Consider the following 8,463-nt stretch of genomic DNA (forward strand, 5'->3'; position numbering starts at 1 on the left):
GAGGTAATGGCATACGCAATGCAATATGGCTAAAATGGCATATAGAATGCAACATGGACTTATACTAACATGAGAGAGCCTCAGCCACACTCACATAAGAGGCCGATGGATGAAAATGAAGTGCCTTGAAATGCGTGCACACGGGCACGCAAACCGAGGCAATGACATATGCAATGCAATGGCATGAAAATATGATATGGGCTTACACTAACATGAGAGAGCCTCAGCCACACTCACATAAGAGGCCGATGGATGAAAATGAAGCACCTCGAAATGCGTACACACGGGCACGCAAACCGAGGCAATGACATATGCAATGTAATGGCATGGAAATATGATATGGGCTTACACTAACATGAGAGAGCCTCAGCCACACTCACATAAGAGGCCGATGGATGAAAATGAAGTGCCTCGAAATGCGTGCACACGGGCACGCAAACCGAGGCAATGGCATACGCAATGCAATATGGCTAAAATGGCGCATAGAATGCAACATGGACTTATACTAACATGAGAGAGCCTCAGCCACACTCACATAAGAGGCCGGTGGATGAAAATGAAATGCCTCGAAATGCGTGTACACGGGCACGCAAACCGAGGCAATGGCATACGCAATGCAATATGGCTAAAATGGCGCATAGAATGCAACATGGGCTTATACTAACATGAGAGAGCCTCAGCCACACTCACATAAGAGGCCGGTGGATGAAAATGAAGTGCCTCGAAATGCGTGCACACGGGCACGCAAACCGAGGCAATGGCATACGCAATGCAATATGGCTAAAATGGCGCATAGAATGCAACATGAACTTATACTAACATGAGAGAGCCTCAGCCACACTCACATAAGAGGCCGGTGGATGAAAATGAAGTGCCTCGAAACGCGTGCACACGGGCACGCAAATCGAGGCAGTGGCATATGCAATGCAATAATGGGCTTACACCAACATGAGAGAGCCTCAGCCACACTCACATAGGAGGCCAATGGATGAAAATGAAGTGCCTCGAAACGCGTGCACACGGGCACGTAAATCGAGGCAATGGCATATGCAATGCAATAATGGGCTTACACCAACATGAGAGAGCCTCAGCCACACTCACATAGGAGGCCATTGGATGAAAACAAGACAACTCGAAATACGTGCACGCGTGCACGCAAACCGAGAACCGACCCTCAGGTACCGAAATGCCACTCTAATGAGACATGGCAAAGACATGGAATATGATATGCAAACATGAAATTTTCAGTAGCAAAATGAGGGGCAAAACAGCCCCGAAACGAGGCGAAATGATACCCAATGCATGGAATTTCTCCCGAAATGCAAGATTAAGTACGTGAAATGGCTTACATCTATACAAAGCATGCATAATTGGTACATGGAATGAAAATACAGAAGTAAGGAAGCCTCAAAATAAGCATTTTTACAGTTCATAGCATGGCCAATCAGCAAACACAAATAGGGCAAAAATAGCATGCAAAAATGGCCCTAAATATGAGGTTATGAAGCAACTCACAGCTGCTGACCCCAAACAGGTTAGGGCCCTTCAACAACATTGAAGAGGGCCCCAAAATAAGCCACTTTACAGAACTGTAAAAACCCCAAAAACAAACATAGATATGGCTAAGCTCTTATGCAAGAAAATGGGCCAAAAGGTGGCCAAAGAGGCAAGTGGTATATGCAAAGCCCAAACTGAAAAATGTCCTTCTACAACATTGAAGAGGGACAAAAAATATGCACATTTAAAGTTTATGGCAGCCCCGAAATCAGTATACAAACATGCTAGAAATGCAATGCAAAATGAGGCTCAAAAGTGGCTATAACATGAGGTATACAAAGCATTCACCAAACAAGCAAAGACCCTTAATAAAACATGTTAAGAAGGTCAAAATAAGGCCAATTTCAGTTCTGATCATGGTCCAAAAATAGAAAAATGATAGGCTAGTGAAGCATGCAAGAATATTGACATACAAGGAGATATTGAAGCAAGTGCAATATGGGGGCCTCAAACAGTGTTGAGCCCTTAAGCAAAAGTGAAAAAGAGCTCAAAAGAAGGCCACTTTCAGTTAGGGCTGGAGCTCAAAACAGTAACCAAAATGGCTAGAGGAATGGTGCAAAAATGAGCTAGAAAAGAGGGAAAGTGAACTTACCCTTGAAGACCAATGCTTTTGTTGCTTCTTGGACCAACTTTGATGACTCTAAGCTGCTGGAATTCCTCCCCTTGCTGCTGGAATGGAGGGGTGGTGGTAGAGCTTGATGATGATGATGAAGAAATGGAGCCAAAACTTGAAGGAAATGGAGAGATATGTATCTATATCCTCAAAGCAATTCTTGTCAACCTTTCTCTTGAGTTGGGAGGCCAGCAATATAGGCAAGAGAGGGAGAGAAGAGTCTAGGCTAAAGTGGAGGGAAATGAGGCCCCTTTTCCCTCCAAAAGGGTCCCCCGGATATAGATATTTTCGGGAGAAAACCAAAGCACAGCTGGAATGTACTCAACCTGAAGAAGCAGGCCGGCCTGACATTTTTGCTGTAGATGGCCGGCCGGCCACTTCCCCTAGCCGGCCGGCTAGGTCAAAGGGAAAAAAGTGGCCGGCCACCCCCTAGGATGAATCCCCAGAAGTTAGCTTTCCAATGGCGCAAACCTTGCATTAAAATTCCTTCTGTAGAAAAAGTTATGCCCTTTTCCGTGAAGCCGCGCAGATTCTGTCCAACCAGACTTCAACCAACCACATCTCCCCCCCCCCGGACTTGGACTTGGAAGATTCTTGAGTGCAAAATGAAGCCCCGGAAGTAAGCTTTCCAATGGTGGTGGCCTCATATCTTAATTCCTCTTGTGCAAAGAGTTACGCCCGTTTCGGTGAAGCCGCGCAAATTTTTCTCCTTCCCGGATTCATGCTGAACCACTTGTGACCAAAAAGAAGTTGGCTTTTCAGCAAAATTGCTGGCCTCCCACCCTCTTACAAGCTTTCTAACAGTGAAAATAAGGTCTCCACCAAAAATGAGCCCAAACCGATGCAAAATGAAGGTTCGGGGGCCAAAACGCGCAGCCCGAGGCCCCGAAAACTGGCTGTTAGGCACCGGGAGTGGTGTTCGACCACGAAGTGGGTCTCTCAGACCTCACTGTCCCTCAAAAGGGAGTAAATAAGATGCATGCCAAAAACCGGAGTAACAGGAGATGGTTAAGCGGTCCCGAACCGAGGCACACGGCCTGACGGCTCCGAAAACCGGGAACCGGGCTCCGAAATGGGAAAAATGGCCTACAGCCATAAAATGTAGCCCACGGCCACTGAGAGATGGTCTACAGGACCTCTCCCTCCCCTCAAGAAAAGAAACAGAGAAAACTGAGCCTGGTTCGCAAACCGAGGCAAAGCACAAAAGAGTCCGAAAATCCGGAGGCAGGGCTCACGGCCGCGACTCTGAGACTTCTGAACGAGCGCGATATGCAACATCACCAAGCGCTCAATTGGTGACGTCTGAGTCTTAAGGTCGGTCAAAAATGGGGTGTCTACACCGATGAGCTCATTTTGTGGCCGATGGATGGCCGATGAACTCCCCTTGTGGTCGATGTACCTCCTACACTCTTGTTTGGGTCATTTTTGTTGATTGGCACCTTCATCTATCAAAACAGTGCAAGAAAGTAGACTTTTGAAGCTCAACCGGCCTTCGTGTTGACCTCGAACCGTGCCTTCTGAGTGCGGCACTTGATTCGTACGAGGTGTATCCTTTTTCATATCATTTTGTCTCTTGCGAGATTCGAAAATTGCTTTAAATACGTTGCATTACAATGTTTTGTCATGTTTATAATAAGCATGCATTGGTTATACGTTATACCATCCTTGCATTGTTATGCATGTACTATATGCGTTGTAGCGTATATCATCCTTGCATTGTTATGCACGTACTATATGCGTTGTAGCGCATACCATCCTTGCATTGTTATGAACGTACTATATGCGTTGTAGCGCACACCATGCTTGCATTGTTATGCACATTTCTTATGCATCGTCGCGCACGCCATGCTTGTATTGTCGTGCACATCCCTTAGGTCGCATTGTCTTGCGCCCCTCCATCCGCGTTGTTTCGCATATCTCATTTACATCATCCTACATCTTATTACGTTTCATTTGCATTGCCATGCATTTTCCTACCTTGCATTGTCATGCACATCTCATTTACATTGTCACGCATTTCAATACTTGCATTGTTATGCACGTTTCATTTGCATTGTCATGCATTTTCAGTACATGCATTGTCATGAACATCTCATTTGCATTGTCATGCATTTCAGTACATGCATTGTCATGCACATCTCATTTGCATTGTCATGCATTTTCTCATCTGCATTATCATGAACGTTTTGTTTGCATTGTCATGCATTTTCCTACCGTGCATTGTCTTGCACGTTTCATTTGCATTGTCATGCACATCTCATCTGCATTATCATGCACGTTTCATTTGCATTGTCATACATTTTCCTACATTGCATTGTTTTGAACGTTTCATTTACATTGTCATGCATTTTCCTACCTTGCATTATCATGCACGTTTCATTTGCATTGTCATGCATTTCAGTACATGCATTGTCATGCACATCTCATTTGCATTGTCATGCACGTCTTATTTGCATTGTCATGCATTTCCTCATCTGCATTGTCTTGCACCCCCCTCTAACTTGTGCATTATCTTGCACCCCCTACTAACTTGTGCATTGTCTTGCACTCCCATTAACTTGTGCATTGTCTTGCACTCCCTATAACAGGCATTGTCTTGCTCGTTATGTGCATTGTTTTGCACCCCTTATGCACTAGGTCGGTTTAGTCAAATGGGTACCTCAGCAAGACACTTGTATGCCTACCCAACCCAACACCTATAAGTGAAGAGAGGATCAAGAAATACATTGGTGATCTAGATCTAAGGCTTGTATCTCCACCATGATAGAGGTCATGTTCGAAAAACCATCCAAGATATCATATGGAAAATACAGTGATTTGAGCGCACCATGTATGTAAATGCAACAAACATATAAAGAAAATAAATCTTATATCATGAAGTTCAAGTCAAGTTCTCTTGGTCTCCCCAGCGGAGTTGCCAGAAACTATAGGACGCTTCTAGGGGACACCCGAGGACGTCCAACAGTTCAGACTTTTGATCTCCTAATCTAGTTTCACAAGTGCAATGTGAAACATGGAGAGTCCATACCCAACAACTTGTTATAAAATCCATTTAATTAGAAAATATTTGTCAGAAATGGGCATCATCAGATGTCAAAGTCGCCACCAAATCTTTAGGGAAAACTAGAAAACACGTGACTTGTGCCAAAGGCCACTGTGCATTATAACCAAAGTGTCTCAGTTTGAGAACTTAGGTATGAGGGGGAAATGTTATGAATTGAGCACCCCCGCTCACCCGATCAAAAGATCGGCCTCTACTAAGTCATGATATCAGTTTTATAGTCTCTATATGTTCGTGTTCCGATTATTTTAATAATGCTGACATTGCTACGTGAAACAAACAATTATAGATTGTGTCACCCATTTTGGTTATACTTTGATTCCACGCATTTTGAAAGGTTTTAAATAAATGTACAACTCAAAGAAAAATGAGCTCACATGCATATCAATCAACTTCATTCCAATCCAAGCAATACAACCTTCATCCATCAACATTCAAGAAGGTACATCACCAAAGAACTTAGCCACATGGTAGGACGCTAGACATAGTAAACTAACATACACAACTGAGATGTTAAACGGTAAGTGCTTACAAAGCATTCATCTATAGCAAGCCAAAAGTAATATACTATATACACATGCATGATCCTACACATGAATGGCTAATGCAATACACCTACAAAATGTAACTAAGGACTCGGCTACTACACGTGACATGTGTATCATCTCATGGTATGAGGTAATGCACAAAATCACCTTAAAATTTATAAATTCCACAAATGTAAATGAACCAAATCTGTATGTATGAAAAATGGATGCATACCATGAATATGATAAATAAAACATGATGCTTTCCAACATATATGGAAAAGCATAGAAATAAAAAAAAGACGTAGAGTTGGGAGTTATTACAACAATAAATAAATAGATATGGGGTTGGAAATTATTACAACAATGAATTAATTCAGCCAAATGAAGCTGACTCTAACAAATCATAGGATAAAAAGCAAATAAATTATTAACAATGACCTCAGAACCAAAAAGATCACCCTTCAAAAGATGCTCTATCCTGCTCTGTTCTACCTAAAGAAAGGTAAGCCAGCCAGATGGAAGTTTTACTAGACAAATTGTTTCTTGGCTGGTCGAATAAAAGATCCAAGGGAAAATCTGCTTTTTACAGCAAAGCCAAAACAGAACAATAGCGTCTTCCAAAAGGGTGCTCATCATTTCAACCTTTTCCTTTTATAGAAAAACTCAAGAGAGAAGTAAAGGGGCCTCAACCCACAATTAACAACACAAAAAGGCCTCAAACAACACAATATCTACAGCAATACATCAAATGAAATAGAAATTGAGGTTGGAAGAAATGCAAGTCCAAGAAATAAATGGAATCTTACAATCATTTCTTTGTGAATAAGGGTAAATTAATATCTAAATTCATGTTATTAATTGGAGAGAGTAGATTAATGCCCATTGTTTCTTGGTGAAAGCTTTACTTTGAAAGTAAGAGATTCATCAAAGAATGTTGAGAACTCCTCTTCTACCTATGGAATAAGGGTGTTTCCACCCCTTTCCATGTTTAAGACGGATTGAGAAGAGAATTTTTAACATATTTGACCAAAAACCTCTAACTTTACTTCCAAGTGAACCACAACAAAAATGAAAGTCAACAACCCTCTCAACACCCAATCTTAAGAATCATCCAACTAATTCCATGCCCCAACCACAACTACTCATTATAATTGAGTATGGATTGAAACATATGAACCAACATGCTTGAATAATGAGGAAGATGATGGGAAAGTGAATGAAAAGGAAAGAAATTACACTATATAATCAAACTTGTAAATGGGTGACTACTTTCTAACTTCCAACCACATCCACACGGTTCAATTTTACATGTCTATATGCAACAAAATGGACTATAGCACTACAAAGCAAGAACAATCATGCAAGAGTGAAAACAAGTAACAAAAAGTGATCAACTCAGTGGACGGCTGGCTACATCATAATCCCAACCACATCCATAGGACCCATCATGTGATTATAACATAAAACAATAATACAAAGCTTGAAAGGGAGAAAAAGATAAAGAAATTGAAGAAAGAGGTCAAAAGTTCACCTCTTGACAAGAGAGTGAGCTTCTTGGTTGTCAAGCTCTTTCTTGGCACCCTCAAGGTCCTCTAGTATGGCTTAGAGTCCTTAAAATCCTCAGCAAGGTGTGACAAGCTAAGCTCTAATGGAGTTTGAGTAGTATATGTGTGAAAAATGGAGATTGGAGATGAAATAGGGTGATAAGCTCTCAAAGCAAGTCTTTTAGCCTTTTAAAATTTTATAACCCTAAAAAATGAAGCTGAGCTGCCTTTATATAGAGTTTTGGGATGAAAATATTTGAGATATTTGTGGAAAATTAGCAAAAAAAGCTAAAATTTATGAAAATGCTCTATATTCGGACAATTCCACCAGTCGTACCATTATTTATCTGGCCATAAACAGTTATACGGCTAATGAGAAAAATGTACCATTAGATCAATAATGTAAAGCTAACATAATTTGACAAGAAAAACGAGTATTTTAAGAGAATTTGACCCATTTATTCACTCCCACTATGTCTATTGCTCAATCTACTGAAAAGACAACGTTTAAGGTTTGAAAATGCGAACCTCAAACATCATAGAAATGTTTGGAACCACGTAACTCTAAAATACCTTGAAAAACAGTTTTAAGAGGGTCCAAAATGGTTTTGGCCACACAGGTATAGGTTTGAATAGTTGGGATTAAAGTTTGAATTTTGGCTTTCCTGCTGAGAAATTCAGAATAGAGCGCCCCAATATTAAGGTCAGTCAAAATAAGTTGTCTATCATGTAAAGTCAATAGACTAAACAAGTCCATTAAAAAAGGATTTTTCAGTAAATCTCCCCATAAAAAAATATTAGAAAAATTACAACAACAAAAAAAAAAATCTTAACATTTGAACCATGAAAGAAAATACTCTTAAATTTTTAATTTTTTTAATTTAAATTTTAATATTTTGATTTGTTTTCAATTAACGAAATTAAAAATGAAAAATTTATTTTGTTTCAAAACTCATGTTTTCATTTTTTTTAATAATTTATTTTCAAAATATTTGATAGAATCAAGATCATAATATGATTTTATAATTTTTTATTTTAAATTATAAAATTTAAAATTTTAATATGATCTTAATTGTTTAACTCAACTAAAGTAGTAAAATTTTTAAAAAAATGTTATGAATCTCAAATAATTTATCAAATCTCTCACATGAATATGGA

Source organism: Camellia sinensis, chromosome 10, assembly GCF_055761805.1.
Source record: "Camellia sinensis isolate YWXY chromosome 10, ASM5576180v1, whole genome shotgun sequence".
Lineage (NCBI taxonomy): Eukaryota > Viridiplantae > Streptophyta > Magnoliopsida > Ericales > Theaceae > Camellia > Camellia sinensis.